Source organism: Neofelis nebulosa, chromosome 10, assembly GCF_028018385.1.
Source record: "Neofelis nebulosa isolate mNeoNeb1 chromosome 10, mNeoNeb1.pri, whole genome shotgun sequence".
In the NCBI taxonomy this organism is placed as follows: Eukaryota; Metazoa; Chordata; class Mammalia; order Carnivora; family Felidae; genus Neofelis; species Neofelis nebulosa.
Window position 1 is genome coordinate 67,629,189 of NC_080791.1, and position 26,230 is coordinate 67,655,418.

The following is a 26,230-nucleotide window of genomic DNA, read 5'->3' on the forward strand; positions in this document are numbered from 1 at the left end:
CATATTGGAATGAATTTGTTGGGCAGACCCGGGTCCGGAACTCACAAACTCTGCGCCTCTTTGCTGTCTTGTCTGGCCCCACACTGCCAGCCCCCACCCCCCTGCTCCACCCTCTGCCCTTAGCTTTTTGGCCATATTCAGAAATTCATTTAATAGCACCTCATTCCCCAGATTAAATAAAGAGCCTGTCTTATTAAGGACAAGCTGTCTGAAGGCCACCAGCACATGGGCACTTCCGATGCTGCCCGAGGGGGCCACCTGGGTTTGGGTGTGGAGGTGGGACGGGGAGGCGGAGCGGGGAGACGGGCCATCTGCCTCCCAGAACAGCGCTTGCTTCCTCTGCTGTAACAAAATGACTTCAGCTCATTAGACACCAACGCGGCTGTCCAAGAGGGTGGGCTGCTCCTAACAAAGCTGGAGATGCTGCTTTGTGCCGAATCCTTCCCATCTGGCCCCAGCTACTTCGGAGCCTCGTATTCTGTCCCAACATCCTCCCGGGCCAACCTGCAGCCAGATGGACCACCAGCCATCCCTGCTATGCACTTTGCTCTTTCGCCGTTCCTCCCTCCGTGAAAATATTCTTCTGTCTGGGATGCTTTCCTCCTCTTTTCTCCACCAGACAAACTCCTGGTCATTCCTCAAAACCTAGTTCAGATGTGAACTCTGAGGGGAAGCCCTGTGCCCACACCACACCCTGCAGTTTTCCTCTGGAACTGGGGATCCAGTTAAGCCTCAGAGGTATTTTCAGACATGGCTGCAGGGCTGGCTTAGAATAAAGCTCTCACGGTGTCCTACAAGACACTAGGTTATCTGCCTCCCACTGCCTCTGAGCTCACATCCTACACTTTGCAGTGCTCACTGGGCTCCATCACACTGGCCACCCTCCTGTGGTCCAGATGCCGGGCATGGTCCCCCCTCAGGGTCCTTGCATTTGCTGTTCCCTCTGCCTGGGATGCCCTTCGCCACCAGCCTGCAGGTCACAGTCCCTCACTTCTTGCTAAGTCTCTGCTCAAATGTCGTCTGTCCACAGAGTCCTTCCCTGGCCACTGTATTCAAAACAGCCCCTTTTTTGTCTCCTTAATCTTATTTATTGCTCATCAAAACACCACCCGGTGTTATACAATGCATCGACTTATTTATTGTCTATGTTTCAGACTAAATTGGCAGGTCCATGAGGGCAAGGATGTTTGTCTGTTTCTTCATTGCCATATCCTCCAGAACCTAAACAGTGCCTAACATGGTAGGAAAATCAGCATAGATGTTTACATTAGGAAATGAATGAACGAACGGTGAAACTTCATTTGTGGGAGTTGATTTGCTAGCTGGCCCATCCCCTGGACAGGTATCCCAGCCCCCGGAGGGAGAGAGACTGCAGGCACGCTCTGAAGGAGCTGTTCTCGCAGAGTGGTCATGGAGGTCACTCGTGTTAGATCCCCAGCTGAGCGTGTGCAACAGTGTCAGGGAGCGGGGCCTTCTGCCTGCTTCTGCCTGGGACCCAGCAGTGCTCAGGCATGCGGCAGCTTCAGGGCCACCATGGGGGCACTCCAGGAGACCTGGCAGGAAGTGGAGAATGGGGAAGGCCACTTGGAACTCACAGGGGTGTCCGCTGGGGCCCCAGGGCTGCAGTCTTGTGTGGGCAGAAGGAAGTAATGAGACAGTGCGATCTGAGGTATTGCTTTTACTGGGACCTTATTCACACCCACAGGCTGGAAGAAGGGTTTATCATTTTGTTGACCAGTTTGCCTCAGGTTACAAACTGAGATTTCATACTGAGACATGCATGTACCTGTTCTAAGTGGCTTCAGGCTTGGTCATCGTCATGGAAAAACACTCTCCAGCCAAACTCCTCAGGCCTTCTGGGAATTTGGATTTAACATTCAAGCTTATTTTCTTTAAACTGCTGAGCAGGGAATAAGTCTTTGGTGTGCCTGTACCAGCCCAGGCAGGTGGGGCTATTGAAACTTGGCCACCGGTGGCCACTCATCTGTTTAATCCACGGGTGGGGTGCTGCCCAGTCATACGTGGTGAGTGATTATTCTTCTGCTCCCCAGACAAAGGGGATATGAAGACCCTTTAGAGAACATAAGTTTGTTTGCCCAACATCCTTTCCCTGGGTGAAGCGTCCTTCCCTGACTCAAGGTGGCTCGGTGGGCGCTGTGAGTCATGGTACCTTTCCCCACCCCAATGACCACACTATGATTTGAGGTACTTCATTACCCAGCAGGGTTGTTCGTCCAGTGGTGGGCACACTGTTTTCAGGATCCACCATCTCCCCTGAGCCAGCTCTGAGGACAATGACTTGAGTCTCCCAGCAGCCATTTTCCCACCAAGTGGAGTATGTCAGCTCACAGAATAAAGTCACTACCTAGATGGAAGCCAGGCTGAAAGAAAGAGGGAGAGGCAGAGCCTCGCCGATGCCATTTGAACTTGGTTCTGGCCAAGCCTAAGTCAGTTTCACCCTGGGCTTGTTCAGTAATATCCAATAAATCCCCTTGCGGTGTGGCTAATTTGAGCTAGATTTCTGTCATTTACAACCAAAATGTCCTGAACGATACAGGTCAGTTCTTCTCTTCTGCAAACCACATGACCTGAGAGCTGGAAGAGAAATTTGGGAAAATTCATGGGATCCTCTCCCCAGGACCCCCGCTGGCCCCTCGCCCTCTGCTGCTAAATGCACCTGTGCATTGGCAGTCACCGCAGAGCAGTGGGGCCGGGCTGGAGCTCCAGCCGGTAGCGCGGTGCACGGATATTTAGCACCAGCTTCCCTGCCCTTTCTTCAGCTGACAATGTGGGTCTTTTTTTCTGTCCTACAGATCCAAAGCTCCAAGAGATGGGATAGAGAGAGTCATCATAACCACATCCCTCACCCCCCAGGCGGGAACTTAGGGCTCAAGACAAAATGTCTAAATTCTGTGTCACTTGAAAGGATTGGGAGCCGGTCGGCATGTGGGTCTCTGCTTGGCTGCAGCCAGAGCACGGAATTTGTCAGGACAGTGGGTGTCACAGGAAGGTGGAGCTTAGAGCCATACAGAAAGCCCAGGTCCAAGGGGAGGGTCTTAAGTGACTAATCTGAAGAGGGTGGAAGAAATGTCAAAACCTGGGAGTAGGTGCAGAAATCTAGGAACCAGGGAGATGAGAGCAGGCATCGTGGGCACAGAGGAAGTGAAGAGGCGGTGGGACAATCAACTGCAACATATACAGGTGCCTTTTGTGGATCATCAAAAGTGCCATCGATGGGTGGGACCAACTTAATCCAGACGGTTAACTTCTATGGGAAGCAACCACTTCTTTCCTAGTCTTGCCTTTACATAATTGTATTAGGACAATCTTTGTTCTTCTTTCTCTAAGCTAGTGAGAGATAATTATTAGGAAAAAGAAATTTTTTTTTTCTCAAGAGAAGTCATATCTGAATTTGTCTGCCTTTTTCCATTTTCCCCTATGGCAACCACTTTCCTCTTACTCTGCACTTCCTTTGAGGAGACCTTGTCAAGGACCTTCCTTTCACCCACCCTGGAGCATGCCTCAGCCCGGAGCAGAGACTTAGGAATGTGGAGTTCTAGCCTTTTGCCTCTCATGGACCAGTTGTGTGACTTTGACTGTGTCACTCACCCACTATGTGTAGTTTAAGTCATTTTTAAGGACCTCCCAGCTCCGCTATTCTGGGATGCTGCATCTACCTCCTTTACCAATTAATCTCTAAACCACACCCCATCCAGAAATGCCATTCCAAATTCTCACTGGTAAGCAGGTGTCTGCCCACAGACCCCGCTCCCCAGATGCTACAGGCAATTTGGGAACTATATTTTTAAAATCGCCACAGATGGGAAGACTAAACCGAAATGAGACTTATTTGAAAATGCTGCTTTTAGCATTTTAGCCCCATCTCTTCATCCCTCATTGCATTCAGCTTTTTGGATGGCCGCCCCAAATAGCCCATGATCTTTCCGATTGCTCAACAAAGTCTCTTGGAGAAGAGCCTGCTGGCTCCATGGCCCCTCCTCCCTGCCACCCGACAATTCTCATTCTAGTCCATTGCAGGGCTATTAAGATCCTATATGATCAATGTTATGGCCTCTTTAACAGTCTCTGTTATCTGCATAAACATGGGCAGATTTGCTTTTTCATCGTGCCCTAGAGGTCTATAACAGCTTCTATTATCTTCCCTGCCATATCTGTCTGTAACTTTAATCTAGGTTCTTGGCTCTATGGGTTCATTTGCATATGCCATCTTTTTATCCACACAGTAATGCTCTTCCTGCCTCTGTATTGCATTTTCCTTTCCTGGAAACAATCTATCTTCAGGTAATATCCCCAGAATTGGGGCCACTTTCAACTCTAACAAGCTAGGACTTGTCCCAGGAGCTGGTCTTGTCCCTGGGGCAGTATGGCAGTAGGCAAGCCTCAGGTTGGCAGGATGGCGAGTTGAGAGCTGGGCCAGGAAGCAGGCACAGACCAGGATGAAGGTGTGGGCAGCTCAGGAGCCAAGGTGGATGGAATTAAGGCATGAGGGGCTTCCTGGGAATTGGGAGCCAGGAATTGAGAGGGGAAAGTCTGAGGTGAGGGTCTTGGGAGTTGGCTTGAATTCAGAAGCTGGAGACTTATAACCAGGTCAGCTAAGCCCGAAGCTTCATTGGGAGCCCAGGCAATGTGACAGCCCTGGACCCAAAGAGACTTCTGCTGGGGACCTTCATGAGACTCTGGAACCAGTCTACTTTGGCTTAAATTCTGGCTACCCCATCACAGCTGAGTGACTTGTAACAAATTATGTAGCGTCTCCTCACCTCAGTTTCCCCATCTGTAAATTGGATGACTGTAATAGTATCTTCTTTATAGAGTTATTTAAATGAGTTAACAGGGGTGCCTGGGTGGCGCAGTCGGTTAAGCGTCCGACTTCAGCCAGGTCACGATCTCGCGGTCTGTGAGTTCGAGCCCCGCGTCAGGCTCTGGGCTGATGGCTCGGAGCCTGGAGCTTGTTTCTGATTCTGTGTCTCCCTCTCTCTCTGCCCCTCCCCCGTTCATGCTCTGTCTCTCTCTGTCCCAAAAATAAATAAAAAATGTTGAAAAAAAAAAAAATAAATGAGTTAACATTTGGACAGTTCTTGGAAGTGGCACTTGGCCCATAGTGGCATTGGATTCAACAATTTTTTTGAAATGTTTAAAGAAATTAAAGAAACGAGTTTACTTTGCACATGGACAATTCTACCCCAAGGGTATGTACCTTCTGATGCTACTGTGGGGATATGTTTCCCACCCAGGGAAGGCTTGGCTTTGGTGTGCCACTTGTAACTCCCGCTGTCTCCATGTGCTTATTGGTGGGATAATTAGACAAGTATCCATTTGTATTTCTAAGTTCCCCTGAAAACATAGAACATAAATATGGTTTAGTTCTGCAATAAGTGTGTGTTATGGCACTAGTCAGCCCTTGGTTCAAATCCCCAGTCTTCTATTCAGTCATCATGTGACACCTGGCAAGTTTTAACCCTTTTTTTTTTTTTAAGTTTAGTTATTCATTTTGAGAGAGAGAGAGAGAGAGGTGGGGGGAGGGGCAGAGAAAGAGAGAGAGGGAGAGAGAGAATCCCAAGCAGACTTTTCACTGTCAGCACAGAGCCCAATGTGGGGCTTGAACTCACAAACTGTGAGACCATGACCTGAGCTGAAATCAAGAGCGGGACCCTTAACCGACTGAGCTACCCGGTGGCTCATTTACACAATGAGCCAATTGTTTCTGCATTGACACAACAGAGGGACCAATATCTACCTCACAGAATGAATTCAAAGTTCAAGAAAAAGGGTGTAAAGCGTGTGTCTCAATGCTTTTTTCCTCCCAGAAAGCTCCCTTGTCAGCCAGGGCTGCAGTCTCATCTCATGGCTCTAGTGGGGTGGGGCAGGGGATTGGCTTCCAAGCCGATTCCCATGCTGTTGGCAAGATCCAGTTCCCTATGGGCTGGTGGACTGAGGGTTATCAGCTGTCTGTTGGACAGAAGTCACTCTCACTTTCTTGCCACATGGGTCTGTCCATAGGACAGCTCACAACATGGCAGCTGGCTGTCTTCAGAGTGAGCAAGCAGGAGAGCAACAGAGAGTGAGTGAGATGGAAGCCAGACTCTTTTTATAACTAATATGAGAAGTGATACCCGGGGCGCCTGGGTGGCGCAGTCGGTTAAGCGTCCGACTTCAGCCAGGTCGCGATCTCGCGGTCCGTGAGTTCGAGCCCCGCGTCAGGCTCTGGGCTGATGGCTCGGAGCCTGGAGCCTGTTTCCGATTCTGTGTCTCCCTCTCTCTCTGCCCCTCCCCCGTTCATGCTCTGTCTCTCTCTCTGTCCCAAAAATAAAATAAAAAAAGTTGAAAAAAAAATTAAAAAAAAAAAAAGAAGTGATACCCATCACTGCTCTTTAGCATCAACCCTCAGAGGTGGGGGCTGGAGTTATACAAGGGTGTGAATACCAGGAGGTGGGGATCACTGCATGTCTCGGTGGCTGCCTCCCACACTCTGAAACTGCTTCTCCCCACCCCGCAACAGACGTCCCTACACTTCCCCTCTCCAAAGGCACCATTAGCCACAACCTCTGAGTCATTTTTCACTTTACCCCCTCCCCACCCTCAACCAGAGCCCAATCCCACATGCACTGGAGACTTTCAGTCTCTAAGCAAGAGATTTAATGTAATGGAGGCTCTTAATATAGTAATTTCACTTTCTCACTTGAAGATTTCTCTTTTTTTCCCCCGGGATCCTTTTAAGGTTTCCATTTCTTTAAACAGAGACAGGGTGGCTTTCCCCCTCCACCCATCTCCAAGAAACTATAGTAGCTAAATTCTGTCTCAAACATGTGTTTTACTACAGGATACTAGAATTCTTCCTTTATCTTGAATTCAGAAAACTTCTAACTCCAGTACTGTTTAAACACTGCCTTTGGCATGGCTCAGATGGCAGGGAGTGTTGGCTTCTGTGGGGACGGATTAGCCCTGCCGTTCACTGCAAAGCTGAGACACATCTGCTTAGGGTTTGCTGATTTCTTCCACTAGGACTCATGTCGGGCTTCAGTAGCCGTCAGGCTGAAAAGGAAAGAGCAAAGACAGGCTGAGATGGTAAAGCTGATAGCAAAGTGGGAGCAGCCTTGAGAAGAGGCGAAGTGAAGGATGGAGGCAGATACAGGATGCCTGTAAGCAGTTAGTCTTGGGGCTCAGACGGGAATCCCAGAGCTATCTGTGCCACAGCCCTAAAATCTAAGCCAGGGGCTAGAGTTCAAAAGAGGTCAGAAGCAGTAGTAAAAATCAGTAGCCGAAATAATCCTAGAGACTTAATAAAGTATTGCGAGGTAAGTACTAGAGTTAATGGGAACTGGAGATTCAGAGAGGTATAGCGGTTTGTTCAAGGTCACACAGCCTTGAAGTGCCATCATATCCCCCAACCCCCTTTCCCCAGGCTGGGCCCTGGCCCTGGAAGGGGAAACCAGGTGGGTCCAACCTCTTCACTGCCCATGTGTGAAAACAGACCCAGCGAGGAAAGAGACCTGCCTAAGGTCATGTAGCAAGGCAACAGCCCGGAGTTCTCTTCTGTATCCTACACTCTTATTATGATGCCTGGATTTTCACTTTAACAGACTGAATCCAATCCAACAGCTTTTTTGGAGCTACCGCCCCTGCCCCTGGTGTTCTTATTTCGGTGCTCCCAGCCTTCATCACCATGGATGCCTCTCGTGTCATTTTCCCCTTCAGGCTCCATGCTTTGGAAAGTTTTATCTACCATACACTCTTCCCTTGCAGATAATAATAAATTTGTTTTCACAGATTTATTCACCAAAACCATATGTGTCTGCCAATCAGAGCTTCTGATCCATAAGAGATCATCACAGTTGGTATAAATATTGAGTTGATATAAATTGAAGCTTGTAGCTTCATTTAGTTTGGAGAGGAGGGGACTGAGAAAAGCATGTGCAAATTGCATGAGGCGCTTTAGAATTTTTAAAATAGCACACAGAGCTCTGCGACGGCTACAAGTGTGGAGGTAGAACAGGGCCCTGAGACCCTAGCGGACAGTGGAGTTCCTGGATCCCTGTGCTAGAAGGTGCCTAAAGGCAAAAGATCCTCCAGCCAGACACCGAGCCACCCATCCCTGGGTTCCAGGTGCCCGTGGGAGCACTGGGGCAGGACCAGATGGCTTTTCATTTAAGGGGAAATGGGCAGGGCTCTCCATCCACTGCCCCTCTTAACATTGCTTAACTTCCACCATTAGTGCTCTATTCTTTTGATTTTTGAAGCAGATACACTTGGGAAGGCAGGCAAGTGGGCACAATTTAAACTGCAATGAGCTGTTTACTGCAAGTTACTACCCAAGCCCTTTGTAGGCCTGACAGTTCACCAGATGATCTAGGGTCCCAACAAAGCCTCTGAGGGCCTCTGGGAATGGTCCCCAGTTCTCCTGACCCGTCTCTGTGGGCATGACGTATCCAGGCCTAACAAAGGGCTAGACGATCAGGTCAGCTGCTGGCACCTCCACTCGGTACCCCATTCCTAGGCTGGACGTGCTGACATCACAGGGCAGCCTCAGCTGGAGGGTCAGGGCCTGATGTGAGATGGAGACACTGTGATTTCCAAACCACACCTGGTTATTCCTCATGTGCTAGCCACAGGGCACATAGCTTCCAAACCTTGTGGCAGCCTAGGGGTTTATCCAACTTGCCTCCAAGATGCTGTTGGCAAGAGTGTAGGCCTGGGGCTGGGCTCAAATAAGGGGCAGAAAACTGATCTCCATGGAGGTGGGAGAGTTAGAGGTGCCAGGGAGCCCAACGCTGTCTCCACCGCAGCCCTGTGGCTAAGGCCCTTTTCCTGCCCAATCTGTAGACTTTCTATTGCTCTCCCCACACCCTCCCGGGATCTTCATAGTGGATCTTGGGCATCATGAGGCAGTCAGACCCTCCAGGAAGGAGGACATAGCCCATGGAGCTAGGTGCGAATGAGATGAAATCGGCCATGACCCTGCCTCAAGGGACCCTCTGTGAGGGGCTGCACATTCTGAAGCTAGAAACCACATTATCTTTTTTTTTTTTTTTCTGACAAAAAAGGTAGGATATGGCAGATAAACTTTGCCTTCTTAGGTAGATATATCTATTATATAAATGTACATTTAAAAATACATGTTTTAGTTATTTAATTTTTTTTTTTTTCTTTTTTAGAGAGAGAGAGACAGAATGTGAGCAGGGGAGGGTCAGAGAGAGAGAGGGAGACACAGAATCCAAACCAGGCTCCAGGCCCTGAGTTGTCAGCACAGAGCCCAACACAGGGCTTGAACTCACAAAATGTGAGATCATGACCTGAGCTGAAGTCAACTGCTTGACAAACTGAGCCACCCAGGCACCCCTTTTAGTCTTTATTAAGGGAATCATAAGGGAACGTATGATCCTTTAAAATAAGATTTAAATTAAAACACTTTTTAAAAAATTTATTTTTTATTAAAAAAAAATTTTTTTACATTTATTTATTTTTGAGAGACAGAGCACAAGTGGGGAAGGGGCGGAGAGAGAATGAGACACAGAATCTGAAGTAGGCTCCAGGCTGCAAGCTGTCAGCACAGACCCCAACACAAGGCTCAAACTCACAAACCATGAGAGCATGACCTGAGCCGAAGTCGGACGCCTAACTGACTGAGCCACCCAGGAGCCCCAAAAATTTATTTTAAAAAATATTTATTTTGAGAGAGAGAGAGAGAGAGTATGTGTGTGAGCGGGGGAGGGGCAGAGAGAGATAGGGAGAGAGAGAGAATCCCAAGCAGGCCTCATGCTGTCAGGAGCCCAGTGTGGGGCTCGATCTCATGAACTATACCCTGAGATCATGGCTTGAGCTGAAATCAAGAGTCAGATGTTTAACGGACTGAGTCACCAATGTGCCCCTAAATTAAAATACTTTAAAGGTTTTTATTTAATAGTAGTGACTGGGAAACTTAATTGAGGATTCAGGTTAAGGTGAAGGAACAATTTTGAGACAAGTCATTGAAAATCCATAACAAGACGGAATAATGAGTAAAAAACAAAATCCTTGCCTTTTAACAAACACCATAGAAAAGCACCAGTTTATTTCTAGATAGTCTGGTCTGAGATTCTTAATTGTTTTTTAAAAGGTAGCATATTATACCAGGAAAACATAAATAACTAAAAAATAATGGTAATAAATACAACAAACCCTTATAGGAAAGAGCCTTGATCCAAACTGAATTGTCAGGGAGCCTTCAGACTGAGCTTATTACATGCATTTTTCCAGCAGTTTTAAATGAGGTCAGGCTCCAGTGGGCCTGGAGACCTGTTTCGAGGGATATATCAACACCTATCAAGCCGTGAATCCTGTGCCTTTACACCTCTAATTGTTTGGGTTTCTTCCAGTCCCAAAGGCAGTAATTCAAATGTCTTTGACTTCTTAAGCCATCCTGATTTCCAGATTTCCACTGCATCTCTTTTTATAAAGCCTAGAACCTGAAATTGCCTTCAACAGATTTTTCTTTTCTTTAAACTCCTAAAAATACTGCTTCTGGGCAAGCAGTGAGACTGTGCCCTCCTTCAAACCAATCTGCAGGTCCAAGGTCAAGGTGGGTGATGCAGGAGGAATGGTCCCCTTTGACATGCGGAGGACTACCATCAGAGCTGGCATTAGGGGACAGTGGGCCGGGATCAAAGGACCCCATAGAAAGGAGCCCCAGGTCTGTAGCTCTAAAGCTTCTGACAATTCAAGCTGCCGTATTAAAGTTTGTGTAAAGAGGTCAGAAAGGGCCTTTCTTCTCTTAAAACCTCAAGACTGCTTTCTAAACTTCTGTGTCACCTGGGAGGTGTCCTCAAGTGACTCCCACAAATAGCCCAGACCCATTCTTTCCTCAGTAACATTTTCCTCACTTTGAGTTGATTGACAGCAGTCTTGTTGCCCTGGACACAGCTGATTGGACAAGAGGGAAGCCACACCCCCAGGTGTGTGCCATTAGCATGACTGTGCAATAGGAATCCTGCCTATTGGATAGTGATGAACCAACTCATTCAAACCTTCACTTATGGAAAGGGTATAAATGGAAGATACACACAAGGGAGTGGGGTTTGCTTGAACTCAAGTTACATGCTGGGTGACAATGAGCTGCAGTTCTGGCGGTCTACCAGAAGTGCCGGTCCCAGGTCCACGCAGGGTGAGGAAGGAGGACGTCCCATGATTCCAGGCTGTGTTAGTTTCCTGTTGCTGCTGTAACTAATTAGCACAAAATTAGTGGCTTAAAACAACACAAATATGGGTTTTGGAGGTTAGAAGTCTAAAATCAAAATGTCAACAGGGGTATGTTCTTTCTGGAGGCTTCAATAGAGAATTTAGATCCTTACCTTTTTTAGCTGAGGCCATTTGCACTCTTCAGCTTGTGGCCCTTCCTTGAATCACTCCAATCTCTTGTTTCTGTGTCACATCTCCTCCTATTGTGTTTTCTACCCTTCTGACTCCCTTTTATAAAGACTCTTGTGATGCCATTTGGCCCACCTGGATAACCCAGCACGATCTTCCCATCTCAAGATTCTTAACTTCATCACATCTGCAAAGTCCCTTTTGCCATAGAAGGTAACATTCACAGGATTAGGATGTGGAGATCTTTGGGGGGCCATTGTTCAGCTACCATACCTGCTTTGTATATTCTTTCAATAAGTCTGAATTTCTTGTAATCATCTACACAACTCTATACATTTGGGCTTCAATATCCACCCTGCTCACAGTCCCTGGCAGGGATAACGCAAGTATTATGTGATTCCACCTTCCTTGGCAATAAATAGTTGGTGAATAGCTGATCTATTTTCTGGTTGGTGACGTATTGGGTAATGACCCATTGACTTACCATTGCCAGCCAGTGACTCATTGACTTCTAGAGAATCTGGATGAGATTGCACAGGAATAGTGGCCAACTGACGGAGGGCTGTTTAAACTAAAAGTCATCTAGAATCAGGATTGATGGCTGATTAATGCACACGGTGGTGGAGGGCATGCACAGTGTGTGTAAGCAGAGGAAGATGGTTGATCAAGAGAAGAATTGAATGGAAACAGAATTAGAGAGATCATATGACCTGACAGAGACTGAGATGTCCTCAGGCCTGGGCCCTGTGGGGGTCTGGCTGTGCTTTCTACCCTGTCTCTTTAGTCTAACGTCCCTCTGTGTCACTGCAATAAACTGCCTCTCTGTTCTTAAGCCACAGTGGCACTCGATTCTTTGCAATGAAAACAGGTCCAATAAGAAGACTCTTTTTTGCTTGACTTCTTAAAAAGGTGACTCACGCAACCCTTTAAACCAAAGACCCTGTGTTCAAGAGGGGTTGTCGAGAATTCAAGAAGAGCAATGAGGAGGTGGAGTATTGCCCATGTGGCCTCCTTATATCCAAGGTACTTTAGCTCTATCCCCTGGTGGTCCTCACTTCCCCACAGCTAGAACTAGAGAAGCTCTGAGGGAAGACCGCGGTTCTCCCACCCTGAACAGGATGAGGGGTTACTTGACAATTTTTTCAGGGTTGGGTTGCTGAGGAAAACAAAACAAAACAAAACAAAACAAAACAAAACAAAACAAAACAAAACTATTCTCACATTCCTACCCTTACCATATTACCTCAATCCACAGATCTGGATTTGATTTCTGCCTCAGTTTCCCTGCACTGAACTCCATTTCCTCACCCTGAATTCTCCCCATCCTACTCTCTCCCTGGGTTGGCTGTCCCTTGCTTACCCCCAGAAAGTGGTTGAGGCCAAGCTGTGACTGAGCCATCACTCAGAACCATATTACCGAAGCACCTTCTGCTGTCTGGACTCACACCCGCCAGGTACTGGCACCTGCTTCTGCCACGCCCAAGCCGGCCTGTCCTCTGGACATCACGACATGAGCCTTCCAACCTCCCAGAACCCCGCTGCCTCTGTCCCTACCTCCCCAGGATATAGGGTACTTCAGAAAGCACCTGGAAATCCCAGAACCGTGGACTAATGAGATGATTTTTGTTCAGCAGCATGTGTTCTGTGCAACAAAGTATTAATAGGGTCTCTGCTGCCTCCATGGCTTTAGTTGTCAGGGAAAAATTGAAGACCAAAACTGCTGAGGAGCTGACTGGTGATTTAATTTTCTCTAATTTTTCTACCTCTAGGGAAACTGTCAACTTAATTAGAAGCCAGACCTCTCAACTCTGCTGCAAAGTGTGAGTGGTTGCCCTGGGTTTGCAGGCCCACTGGCTCAGCTGGGAGGTCTCAGACACTGGGTCCTGTGGGACAAAGCCACTGGGGGGAGAGGGTCCTGAGACAGTTGCCCCTGCTGCCCGGCACGTTGCAGGGAAATCCTGCTTTGACAGTCCTGCTAGGATTGAATCCGCTCTCAGGTCACCCTGTCAGAAGCTGTTCCTCCTGGGTCTGTTTCCCTCCCGCCAGCAGCTGTTTCTACTGTGGAGCTGGCATTCTCCTTAATTCTTGGGGTACCAGACAAGACCTGGGTGTACAGAGAGAACCCCAAGGTGCAATACATTTGTTTCCTAAGCCCTGGACATAGCGCTAAAAGGCTGGCAGTAGGCTCTGCAGCCCGAGACAGGGTTCAGTCTGCAGCATTTCCCAAGCTTATTTGGTCTTGCAACACTCCGGTTTTAGAGCACTGATTAACATCTCCCTCAAATAGTGTTCAGTGGAACACGTGTTAAGAAAATGTTATTCTATTATAAGATTTATCACACTGTATTGCAATGATTTATTTGCATGTCTCCCTTTTCCACCAGGCTATGATTTCCTAAAGGGCAAGAAACGTATCTTATTCATCTTCTTAGCTCTGGCACCTAGTAAAGTGCTCCTTCATGGAGTTGGTCCCCTACCCAGCTCATGTCAAGGTCACCAACAATCTTCACTGCATTCAAATCCCTGGTAACATTTGGCATTCCCTCCTTCTCCAAACACCCTGGTCTCTTAGCTCCTGTGACACCGTACCCTTCTGGTTTTCTTCCACAAGGCCAGCAACGCCTTTGCAGTCCCCCTACAGAATCCTTCTCCCTACCTGTTAAAAAATATTGCAGTGCCCAGGGCTCCATCCCTGAACAGTTCCTTTGCTCTGGCTACACTCTTTTCCTCGGTGACCCTGAGCAGATCCACAGCATGAAGCACTTTCTATAAGCCAGTGATTATCATGCATATATCTCTCCATGTGATCTTTCTCTTGAGCTCTAGACTCCCATGTGACATCTCGTCTTAGATGTCAGTGTTTGACAAATCTCAAACAAAACTCTTGATTTTACCCAGCAAACCTGTTTATCTTCTGGTCCTCCCTACAGTAGTAAGTAGCATCACCAGCCACCAACTACTCACATCTCTGAAATCTGAAAACCATCCCACTTCTTTACCTTCCTTTTCAGTCCCTCAGGACAGTCCTACTAGTACTACCACTATAATCGTTTGGAATATTGTTATTATTATTATTATTGGATATTTACTCCCCTCCCCCTCTCTCCGTAGAATATACTCCCCATACACCTCATTGATATTGGACTCCGGTAGGTGACTTGCTTTGGCCATCGGGATGTTAGCAACCGTGTCCAGAGCTGAGACCCTAACTGTATTTGAAAAAACACAGTTTGGTACTTACATCCTGTTGGTTATCAATATGTTACCTCTCAGTCCAAGTTCACCGTTCGTTGCCTGATCTATAGAAGTGGATAAGGGTCTTTTACATCTATTGCCTTTGCCAGCTGACATGATGTTAAGTTTTGTCACTAGAGGGAGCTGGAGGTGCCTGACTCCCTCTGCATACCTGCCGACCAGCCTGCAATGCCCTGCTCCCCAGAGGGGGTTCTGGCTTGCCTGACAACTTATGGAGCAGCTCTGGCTTAGCAGCCCAACAAACTTGTCTTCCATCACATTTCTCCTCAACTATCCCCATAGCCTCTGAACTCGTCCCTTTTCTTCCATTCTTGCTATCCTGCAACACATCGTGATTCCAGCTGATTAATGATGTTATCATACATGACGTTTTAATATATATCAGGTTCTGTTTAGGCTCATTTATCCTATTCTAGCACATGCTCTATCACTTACTTGATTTGGAGCCCTTGCCACAATATTTTAATTATGATATCTTTATGAAATATCCTCCCACCTGGTAAGGCAGGCCCTCCTCAATGCTCTTCAACACATTTTTTTGTTCAACTACTCTTCCTGTTCACTCTTCCAGACAAATTTTAGAAGAATCACTTTGTCATGTTCCCCCAAACCCTCCAATATTACAGATTCCTTTGGGAAAATGAACATCTTTATACTATTGAGTTTTTCCATCTAAGAGATTGACACATCTATATTTAGTTATCTTTTTTTCAATAAAGCTTTCTGAGGTTCATTCTGTTGGTCCTGCACTTTCTTTGTGAAGATTATTTGTGGGCATTTATTGCTTTTATTGCTATTACAAACAGGATTCTTTACTTTTCTATTATAGCCTTTAAATGATTACTGTTGTTATATAGAAAAGTTGTTGATTTTTGCATGTTTATTCTGCAATGAATTATTTTATTGAATTCTCCTTGCTAATTCCATGTGTTTTCAATAGATTCTCTTGAGTTCTTTGGGGTATGAAATCATACTGAGTGTAAATAAGGTTTTTCCTCCTCCTTTCCAATAATTTACCTCATACTGATGTTTGCTATCTTACTATGCCAACCAGAACTTCCAGTTGTTACATGATACATGATACATGATATCATGATACAATGTTACATGATAATGGTATTCTGGAAAATGTTTGCATTCATATGTAAAACATGAACATTGACCCTTTTCTCACACATTCCTATAAAAGCTAACTCAAGATGAATCTTAGGCTCAAATTATAAGAGCCAAAACTATAAAACTTTTAGAAGAAAGCACAGGAAAAATAATATTCGTATCTTTGGGCTAGGCAATGATTTTTTAGGACACACAAAAAAGCATGAATCATAAAAGAAAAAGTGGTAAATTAGACTTCATCAAAATCAAAACTTTCGCTTTTTGCAAGACATTCTTCAGAAAATGAAAGGACAAGCCACCAAGGGGGAGAAAATATTGCAAAACACAAATCTGATAGAGAATTTGTATCCAGAGTACATAAAAAACCCTCACAGCCCAATAATAATAAGATAAACAGCTGTAGAAAAAAATAACTAGATGAAGAGTTTGAACAGACCCTTCACCAAACAAAGATATTTTGGTGGCAAATAGACACATGAAAAGATGCTCAACCTTATCCGTTATCAGAGAAATAAAAATTAAAACCAAACCAAGAGACTACATCTACTACTCAGCTCAAATGAAAAGGCTGATCATATCGAGTGTTAGTGCAGAAGGGTACAGAGCACGGGACTCTCATGTGGTGTTGGTGGGAATGCAAAACAGGACGGCACTTTGGAAAACAGCTTGGTAGTTTCTCTGGAGTTCAATATTTACTAATTATGACCCAGCGTTCCTACTCCTAGATATTTACCCAATAAAAATAAACATATGTTCATACAAAAACCTTTACGCAAGTGCTCATAGAAGCTTCCTGCCTGATAGTCTGAAGCTGAAAACATCTCCATGTCTATCAACCGTTGGACTGTGAAACAACTTCTGGCACACGCATACAATGGAATACTGCTCAGGCAGCCACGTGGATGGATTGCAGAAGTCGAATGCTAAGTGAAAGGAGCAGGCCACCATATGATTTCGCCATATGACATTCTGGAAGAGGCCACCCTACAGACCCAGATCAGAAAAATGGTTGCCAGGGTTGGGGTTAGGGAGAGAATTAACTCCAAATGAGCTTAAGGGAAGCTTTTGGGGTGATGGACATAGTTTATACATTGAATGTTGTGGTGCTTAAGTAACTATATAGATTTGCTAATAGTCATCAAATTGTAAATTTTAAAGAGGTACATTTTAGCATATGCAAACTAAATCTCAACAAATCTGACTTTTATTTATTTATTTATTAATATTTTTTGTTTTAGAGACAGAGAGGGCATGCATGGGGGAAGAGCAGAGGGACACAGAGAGAGGATCTCAAGCAGGCTCCACGCTCAGCACAGAGCCCGATGCAAAACTTGATCCCGTGACTATGGAATCATAGAACTGAGCTGAAGTCAAGAGTCAGGTGCTCAACTGACCGAGCCACCCAGGTGCCCCAACAAATCTGACTTTTAGAGAAGATATGGATGCATAGGCCAAAAAAAATAAATAAATAAATGGTAGCATTAGCTACAATTTTTGTTTTACTCTTTGTTTTAATAACGATGCCATTATGTATTATTTTGGCAACAAGTTTGAAAACCAGAGACATATTCTTTGTTAGGTTAAGGAACTAACCTTCTGCATCACTAAGATTTCTTAGCTGTTCATAACAGAAACTGATGCCAGAGGATTTCAGTGGAGAAGAAATTTTGATGGGACCCTGGATAGCTCAGAGAATCACCACAAGGTCAAGAACAGATGGAACCTGGGCAGTGGTCACCATGGCCCAGATGCCCCAGAAGACAGGTGTGGCCATGGCCATCTCGGATGTGAGATGCCACAGCTTGAGACGCCAGCACTGTTGGCCCCTGGAACCCAGATACAGCAATTGCACTGCTGTCCCTGCAAACCCATGTTACTGCTGTTACTGGAGCCATCATACAAAATCCTCTGCATTTAATGAAACCAAATTAAAAATAAAAAACTCTCTGCTGCCTCTTTTCTTTGCTCCATCATCTGAGTGTAGGCCGAGTGCCTCACTGTTGCTGCAGGGGTGGGGCCAGCGCCTGGAAGAATGAGCGTCTGGCATTTTCTCCATTTTCATACTCGGAGATAGCTCTGTCTCTCACCCAAATCCAGAAAGTGAGAAATTTCCCAAACATAGGGAGAGGGTTCAGATGTGGAGTGCCAGCCCACTAACCACCATCCCAACAAATGTCCACTTGTCCCATCTATTCCTGGTATTTTAGAGAATGTCCCCTTTGGGAATTGATATTGAATTTTCATAAATGATTTTCCTGCTCCTAGTGAGATAATCATATGGTTTGTCTTATTTGACCCTTTGATGTGTTCTATAAACAGATTTACTAATATTAAAACAGGTTTGCATTGTTCGGGTAAACCCTACTTGGTTGTGCTAAATTATTCTTTTAATATACTGTTGAATTCAATTTGCTGGCATTTTGTCTAGAATTTTCACATCTATATTCATGAGTGAGATTGGTCCTGTTTTCTTTTATGCTGTCTCTTTGTCAGCTTCAATGACATTCTGGACTCTTCCTCTCAGGGATTTCATGCCCCCTGATTGGGATTTGAGCCCTGAAATCTTTTTCATAAACCGCAGGCTTTACAACAATTCACATGGCTCATCAAGGGTTAGGAAATTACGGGGATAGACACAGATATGATGGGAAGTCCAGATGCCTAAGGCATCCCTTAAATTACTCTGGGACATTTACTGAGGGCAGACCATGTGCCAGCTGCTGAATTATTTAACCTGACGCTTAAATAAGCTTCTCCTCTGTGGGTAGAATTCAGATGACATGTGAAAATCATCTGGAAATAAGAGCATGTGAGAGGAGATGCAAGGCCATCTCATCTACCTGTGTTTTTTTTTTTTTTTTTTTTGGTGGGGGACATGAAGCTCAGAGAAGGAAAGAGTGTTGCCCAAGGTACAGACCCCGGTTTCCCTGACTCTGTCCTTTGTTCTTCCAAAGACTCTACTTCATGGACAGTGCAGCTAAAAAACAGGTTCAGACCCTGGTGAAAACATTGTCACCAGCAAGGGCCGGCAAACTGAAAGCCTTAGCCCAGGTGGTATTGATGGGCTCCATACACAGGCCCCTGCCATCCTGCCCACCCAAACCGGTCCTGTCCAAACATGAGGACAAGGAGCATCAAATATACTCCAAAGATTACATCAGGGGTTTGGAGCCAGGCTGCCCGGAGGCAAACACTGCTTCCACCTCGTCGTAGCTGTGAGACCTGGGATTCCGACGCCTCCATTCTTCATCTGTGAAATGGGGTATGAGAGTGCTTACAGTCCAACCTGGCCCGGGCTCCGAGCAAGCCCTGGGGTTATTTCTATAAGGAGCCCGCTTCGTGCCACACTTGTGCCCGCGAGTGAGGCTATGGAGAGAACTCGGACTCAAAACAATGTATTATTGCAGTGCCAACACGTGCTCAAAATACGTGACTTTTGCTCACAGGGATGGCATCTTTAGAAAACAGTATCTTTGATTTTTCTCCTGAAGCTCCCGAAGTATTTAACAGGACAAAAAGAGCTTTGAATAATGATCAGAAAATTTCCTTGGCCTCTTTTCCAGGTTCTTTGATTTTTGCAGAGACACTCTGGGGATTTCCCAACTGTGTCGCCTCTCCCGCTGCTCATGGCCCAGGGGATGTCTGGCAGCTGGTGGCCAGTGCCCAGAGACTGAAGTCACAGGCTGGACACCTACAAATGTCTCCTGGCCACTCAGATCCCTATTCCCACTCTAGGAAGTGGGTGTTCTCGTCTGTGGTGTTCACCCCACTCCCGCACACTCATGCCATGCCTGGGAGCTTGGCTGTGCTCTCCGGGCCAGTGGCTACTGCTGTTTCACTGTAGAGGCGTCTGCACAGCTTTGCCTGGGGTCTGCGCCTTGCATCTATGTCCCCAGCTCTAGCGTCCCCATGGTCTAGCCCTTGTTACTTTTTAGAACACATAACAGACCAGGGACAGATGCTGTTCCACGCCAGAGTTCTGCAAACAGCCTGAGTTCATAACAGCCTTGGCCTAGAGCGGGCTGATGCCACGGGCGACAGAGGGTCCTCCGATGGCACTTCCGGAGATGCTCTGAAGGCAGTGCTCTGCCTTCACCTTGACCATCACCCACTCTGGGTCTTGGTTTCCTCAGCTGGGCAATGAAAGCCCTTCTTATAGCACTGATCTCCCTGGTCCAGTGGGCTTTAAAACAGGTAAGTGAAGTCAGAGGTCTTTGGACAGTAGAAAGCTGTCATGAGTAAGGCAGTCGTATGTGTTGAGGTGTTTAACTGACATCCAACATGAGAAGACATCTTTATCAACAATAGAATAGAAACAGTCTGAACCCCACCTAAAGGAGGGGCTACAGGGGTGTACCCAGGCACGCCCCAGAGGAATTACAGCTGGGCTTTACAGGGACGAAATTCATCGGAGACTCCTCTCTATCTCTGGGGCCATGTGCCTCTGTCTGTTCCACTTTTGTCTCTGTAAACCAGTTCGTTCTCCAAGGCTCACAGGTGTACTCTCAAAATGCAGCTACAAAATTCAGCCCTGCCCCGCATCAGGGCAGCACGGGCCTGGCTTTTCCTAACCTACAGTTACAGTGCCCATCACCAGGTAGCTGATTCAGTCCTCGTGGCCTAAGACGGGCCTGGCGGGGTGTCCACCCTTAGCCCAATCAGGACTCTGTGTCCAGTAGGGCCCCCTGTTACCTAGAACTGACATCAGCGTGTGGCAGGTAGGTTCTCCGAGACCGAGGGAGAGGCTGGCACACCCTTGCCGGAGCTCAGACATCCATCTCTTTCATTTCACAAATGGGTAAAACAGGGGTGCTTGGGGGGCTCAGTTGCTTGAGTGTCCCACTCTCGATTTCGGCTCAGGTCATGATCTCAGGGTTCACAAGTTTGAGTCCCATGCTGGGCTCCACACTGATAGCACGCCAAGCCCTCTTAGGATTCTTTCTCTCTCCCTCTCTTTCTGCTCCTCTCCCGCTTGTGTTCTCTCTCTTTCTCCCTCTCTCTCTCAAAATAAATGAATAAACTTAAAAAAAAAAACAAAAAAAACCAAATGAGTAAAACAAATCAGGGAGTGAAAATGATTAGTGCACTATTACTCAGAGAAGGGCAATGTAGGCTTGCATTCAGGCCTCCCCACCCATAATATGGACTTTTTCCATGATATCCCTCCTGCCCTTCTCTGTTTCAGACTCAGACAAGTGTTTGTGTTAGGTGGCCTTGTTCTCTAATAAAGAAATGGAAATCAAAACAACACCCCTGTGAAGCCAGGCTGGCCATGTGGGCAAGTTAATGTTGGTGGGAAGGGCTGTCTTCTATGGCTAAGCCTCGGAAGCAGGGCTGTGGGCCTCACTCTGAATGAAGCCTGCGGGTCGAGGCGAGGCACCAAATGGGGCCGATGTGGCACCTCTGCTCACACTCACTAGACCTGGGCAGACCACTCACAGACGTCAGCCCTAGAAGGCGTCCCGGGACACACCTCCTGCCTCCCAGTCCCACTCCTTGTATGGTGACAGCCCAGATCACATCCCATACCCACACTCTCCTGGATGCACCAGAGAAGGGAACGTTTATTTTGAGAAACGTTGGTGCTAGGCTCTTTGGGGATATAATGGTGAGCAATCAGGCCGTGTCTCTGCCCTGAGGGGGCTTGTGGCCTGAGCACCTTGTGTACATGCTGTGAAAGGAAGGAAGGGGCAGGGACCACAGGAGCACGGGAGGGCTCTGGCCCTGGTGGGGTATGGGGGCAGCATGGGCCACCCGCCGTGAAGAGGGACACCTGGGCTGAGGCCTGCAGGATGCATTAGGATGGTCACTAACATTTCCAAACACTCACAATGTGCCTGGTACTGTGGTCTACACACAGTGCCTCATGTACTCCTGCAGCACTGGAGTGCACCCATCTTACAGATGAGGAGACTGAGGTGTGGAGAGCTTTAGTAAGTTGCCCAAAGCTACACAGGTTTAAAAAAAAAAAAGGTGCTGGAGCTGGAGATTGGAATCCTGAGGGTCTGACTACAGGTCCTGTGTGTGGAACCACTAACCACAGCAGACATTAGCAGGTGGGGGAAGAACAGGGGAGGTCCCTGGGGGAGACCCGGTAGAGAGGCCAGCCCTGGCTGCAGCACAGTGAGTGAGGCACAGCCCGGAGCAGGCTAAGACCCGAGGCCTTGTAGGGCCTTGGGAGCCATATTAGGAATTGTATTCTTATCTGGAACACAATAGGTCAGAAGACACTGAATAAACTGAAGGACAGAAAACACATGATCAGAACGTATTTTTAAAGCATTTTTTTTTTAACGTTTATTCATTTTTGAGAGACAGAGTGTGAATGGGAGAGAGGCCAAGAGAGGGGGAGACATTGAATCTGAAGCAGGCTTCAGGCTCCATGCTGTCAGCACAGAGCCTGACCCGGGGCTCGAACTCATGAACCGCCAGATCATGACCTGAGCCGAAGTCAGACGCTCAACCAACTGAGCCACCCAGGTCCCCCAGAACTATATTTTTAAAAGGCCATTCTATGTGGGGCACCTGGATTGCAACCCCGGTTGACAGTCTGACTTCAACTCAGGTCATGATCTTGCAGTTCGTGAGTCTAGCCCCACTTCAGGCTCTCCGCTGTCAGCACAGAGCTCACTTTGGATCCTCTGTCCCCCTCTCTTTGTGCCCCTCCCCTGCTCATGCTCTCTCTCTCAAAAATAAATAAGCATTAAAAAAAAAAGACTATTCCGTGTCCAGAATGGAGATCAGATTGAAGGGGCAGGAGTACATATGAGGAGACAAAGTCAGGGGTCACCGCAGGGTCCCAGAGAAGGGGTGCTGGCAACTTGAGGGAGGGGCCAGTGAAGAAAGAGGGAAGTGGGAAGGGGCCTGGGAAAGCTCTTGACAGTGGTTGGTGAAGAGGCCGGGGCTGCAGAAGAGAGTGGTATCAAGGGGACGCCTCAGATTCTGGCTTGTACCACAAGAGGGAGAGGGGCCTGCCACTGAGATGGAAGACACTGGAAGGATGTGCTTATTTTCTGCATTCATCCACACTTTTGTGTAAGTATGGTTCTTAAATTCTAAGGAGGATATTTAAGAATGGCCGTGTGTAAGGCAGTGGTTTGATGCCTCTGGGAAAAAACCAAAATGGCAGCCTTGTCTTTCCTGCCACTCATGGACCCTGCAATGGCACAAGGAAAATGACATTGAGGATGGCACCAGAGCCCACCCTCAGCAGAGTAAAGGGAATGGGTTCTCAGCAGCCTTTCTGGAGACAAAGTCTCATGCCTGGATTTCCAAGCTCACTTTGCAGGAAATTCATAGTGTGTCCTAGAATTCCACATTCCCCGGAATCCGGGTTTTCCCAGGGAAGCCTGAGTATGGGGGACACCCATGTAACCATTGCAAAGTAGCAGGTGCAGAGCGGTACCACGGAAAGTCCCGGGGAAGCGCTGCAAAGTTCCACCGCCTGCCCCTGGAGCTGGGAAGAGATTTGGAAGTGGAGGACAAGGAAGCAGTCACTAGAGACTGCTTCAAGCAATAGGGAGAGAGCAGCCCTTCAAGCAATAGGGAGAATCCCCCCCACTCCTACCAGCACACACAGCTCTGTCATCCCATCTAAAATCTCTTCCTCTGGCAGAGATGCTCTCCTCGCAGGCAAGGCATTTAGTGAAGCAGGTTTACTGGCCATGGTGGGGCCTGTCCAGAGGCCCCTTTGGGACCCAGGCACTCGTTCCCCCAGGTGCCAGGAGTGAAGGTTGCTGACGGCTCACAGTCTAGACCCCCTGAAACTGCCCTCCACCTCCTCACTGCTGCACGCAGGCCCTGTGCTCTTCTGGAGGCAGCCTTGCCTGATTCCAGACAACCCTGAAGGCCAGCCTGGCCGCAGAGCTCCATGGGGAATGGGTCCCTGTTGTGACTGCCTCTCAGTTCAGCTTCTCCCTTGGCCCCATCCCGCTTTTCTTACTCAGAGAATATCCCTGAAAAACCTCAGCCTCCGGATTTCCACCTCCCTCTCAGAGTCTGTCTCCAGGGGAGTCTGACTTACCGCACCGATGGCTTTGTAACGTGGCATTTCGGCTTTGTTCACGTAAAAGAATTCCCTTGCTTGTGTGTTTCCTGTTGGGGTGTGTCACAAGGGAGATTCCCTTGAGATTTTGGAGGGTAAAAGGGAGGCAGAGCCTGGCTCTATAGCTAATGTGCTGATTCAGCTCCTTGCATGAAGCAGCAGCTGGGCCAGATGCGTGAGTTTAGCTAAGTGATGAGGAGCCCAGCCTCGACATGGCTTCCACTCCACCAAGGTCAGGGGCAACAAGAATGGACACAGCTTCCAGGCTGTCCTTGTGGGGTCCCTGCTTGTGCCTGTGGGGCTCCAGCCTGCTGGTGATCTTTGCTTCCTGACTTCCCTACGGCCTTCAAGCTTCAGTATCGGATGCACAGACATCTGTACAGGGGCCATTTTTAATCCATTCCCACGATGCGTGGGTCAGCTCCCTGCAAGCCATTCCTTGATATCCCAATCTCTTTTTCTAGAGATCTACTTGTTTTGCTTCACAGGTCCAACCCTGACTGACACAGACACACATTCTAATTAGGGGCAAGTTGAAGCTGCTGCATAGATTAGTGCAGAAGCAAATAGGGTCAGATTAGCTACAATAATAGAAGCACGGCTGGCAATGTCTGCTCTTTGAAGAAAGACATGTGAGCAGTAGGTATGTCTACCCTGGTGCTGGGATAGGGAAGATGAGGCTGTCCCAGCCCAGAACGAACACGGAACAGATGGAGCAACAGTCTCAGATGGTGTTGGAGGAGATCTTGCCCCAGCCTCCTGGTTTACGGCAGCACCAGCGTCTCACAGGGAGGGGCTGGTAGTGAAATCCTTACCTGGCACCTGCACAGGGTTATTGCTGGCACCATTTTTGGATGTGTGAACATATACAAACAACTCCATTCATCCACTGTTTGCCTCACTTATTCTCAGCTCTTTTTCTTGTGGTCCATAAAAGGCCGAGTTTTAACATCCCTGCTGACAGATGCAGTACACGGGTGTGGCTGACCAGGTGAGCCCCAACCTGTACAGACTCCGGTCCAAGCTGAGTTCTTGTCCTGAGACATCTCACCTTATCTAAGGGCATCTGTTTTCAAGTCTTGTCTTTCCATCTTCTTTCAGGAAGCCGTTATTTTACTTTCCATCCTCCGAATGAGACTGGACGTTGCCCCTCGGAGTTTCCGTGGCTGCGAGTGATTTACCTGACATGGAAGGATGAATAAGAATGTAGGCATAAGCAAGCAGAGACAGAAAGTTACCAACTGAGTCATAAGAGGGGATAAAGAGTAAGAGCAACAAAAAGGAATAGGAAGGAGGTTAATTAGCTAATGCTTGAACACATGATGGCCCCAGAGCAGAATTCTTAACGGATACTATGATTTTCACACATATTTTATCTGCAAAGCTGGAAAAGGCCTGTGAGAAGGGAATGTAAGATTCCAGAGCAGTTTACCTTTCAATTCTTCTCCTCAGAAGACCCATCCTTGGGCTCTTTGGCTCTAGGGCCTTCACTAGGGTTCCTTGCTGCTTTCTTCCCAAACCTCCCCTTCCTCTGAGTGTGGCCTAAGTACTTTGGAGCTGGTTCTCCTGGAAGCTGCATTGTTTGGAGCGCGCAGGAGCGGGGGCTCCCGAGGGCAGGGCCAGGGGCGGAGCCTTCCGAAGGCAGGGCCAGGGGCGGAGCCTCCCGAGGGCAGGGCCAGGGGCGGAGCCTCCCGAGGGCAGGGCCAGGGGCGGAGCCTTCCGAAGGCAGGGCCAGGGGCGGAGCCTCCCGAGGGCAGGGCCAGGAGGCCTTTCTTTTTCTGAGAACTCCTCCAACTATTAGCATATTTGCCAACTTTGGTTAGCTAAAAAAACGATTCCCCCAAAGATATTCACGTCTCAATCTCCGGAACCTGTGAATGTTACCTTCTATGGCAAAAAGGGGGCTGTTGCAGAGGGGATTAAGTTAAGGATCTTCAGATGGGGCGGTCGTCCTGCGTTACCGGGTGGGCCCTGAGTGCAGTCACACAGATCCTTATGAGAGGGAAGCAGAGGGTGACTTGACACACACAGAGAAGACGATTTAAAATCGGAGCAGAGACTTGATGATGCTGGCCCCGGGGACTGGAGTGATGTGGCCACAGGCCAAGGAAGCTGCAGCCGCCAGAACATGGAAGAGGATTCTCCTTGGGCCTCTGAGAGAGACTACGCTCTGACAACATCTTAATTCAGTGCCATGATACTGGTTTTTAAACTTGTGAACTCCAAACCTGTGAGAGAATAAATTTCTCTTTTCTTAAGACACAAAGTTTGTGGCAAATTTTCCACAGCAGCTCTGTGAATGTTTGCTGTAAAATGTCTCCTCTGTTAACACTGGGAGGGAGGGGGAGCCTCTAGAGAAATGGGGCGGGGATGGGCCATAGTGAGTGGGGGTCTGGGTCCCTGGGCAGGTGGGGCTGCTGGGAGGGAACGGCCCAGGATCACCAGGTGCAGTGA

General features: G+C 47.7%; 1 long non-coding RNA gene across 1 annotated transcript; it reads right to left on the reverse strand.

Moving 5' to 3' along the window:
* Window positions 1-9,891: 9,891 nt before the first annotated feature.
* Window positions 9,892-25,356, reverse strand: LOC131487477 (uncharacterized). The gene is made up of 3 exons (XR_009249759.1): window positions 25,209-25,356; window positions 24,828-24,957; window positions 9,892-11,217 (listed from the first exon to the last, which is right to left on the reverse strand). It is a non-coding gene; the product is annotated as an uncharacterized LOC131487477 (long non-coding RNA).
* Window positions 25,357-26,230: the final 874 nt, after the last annotated feature.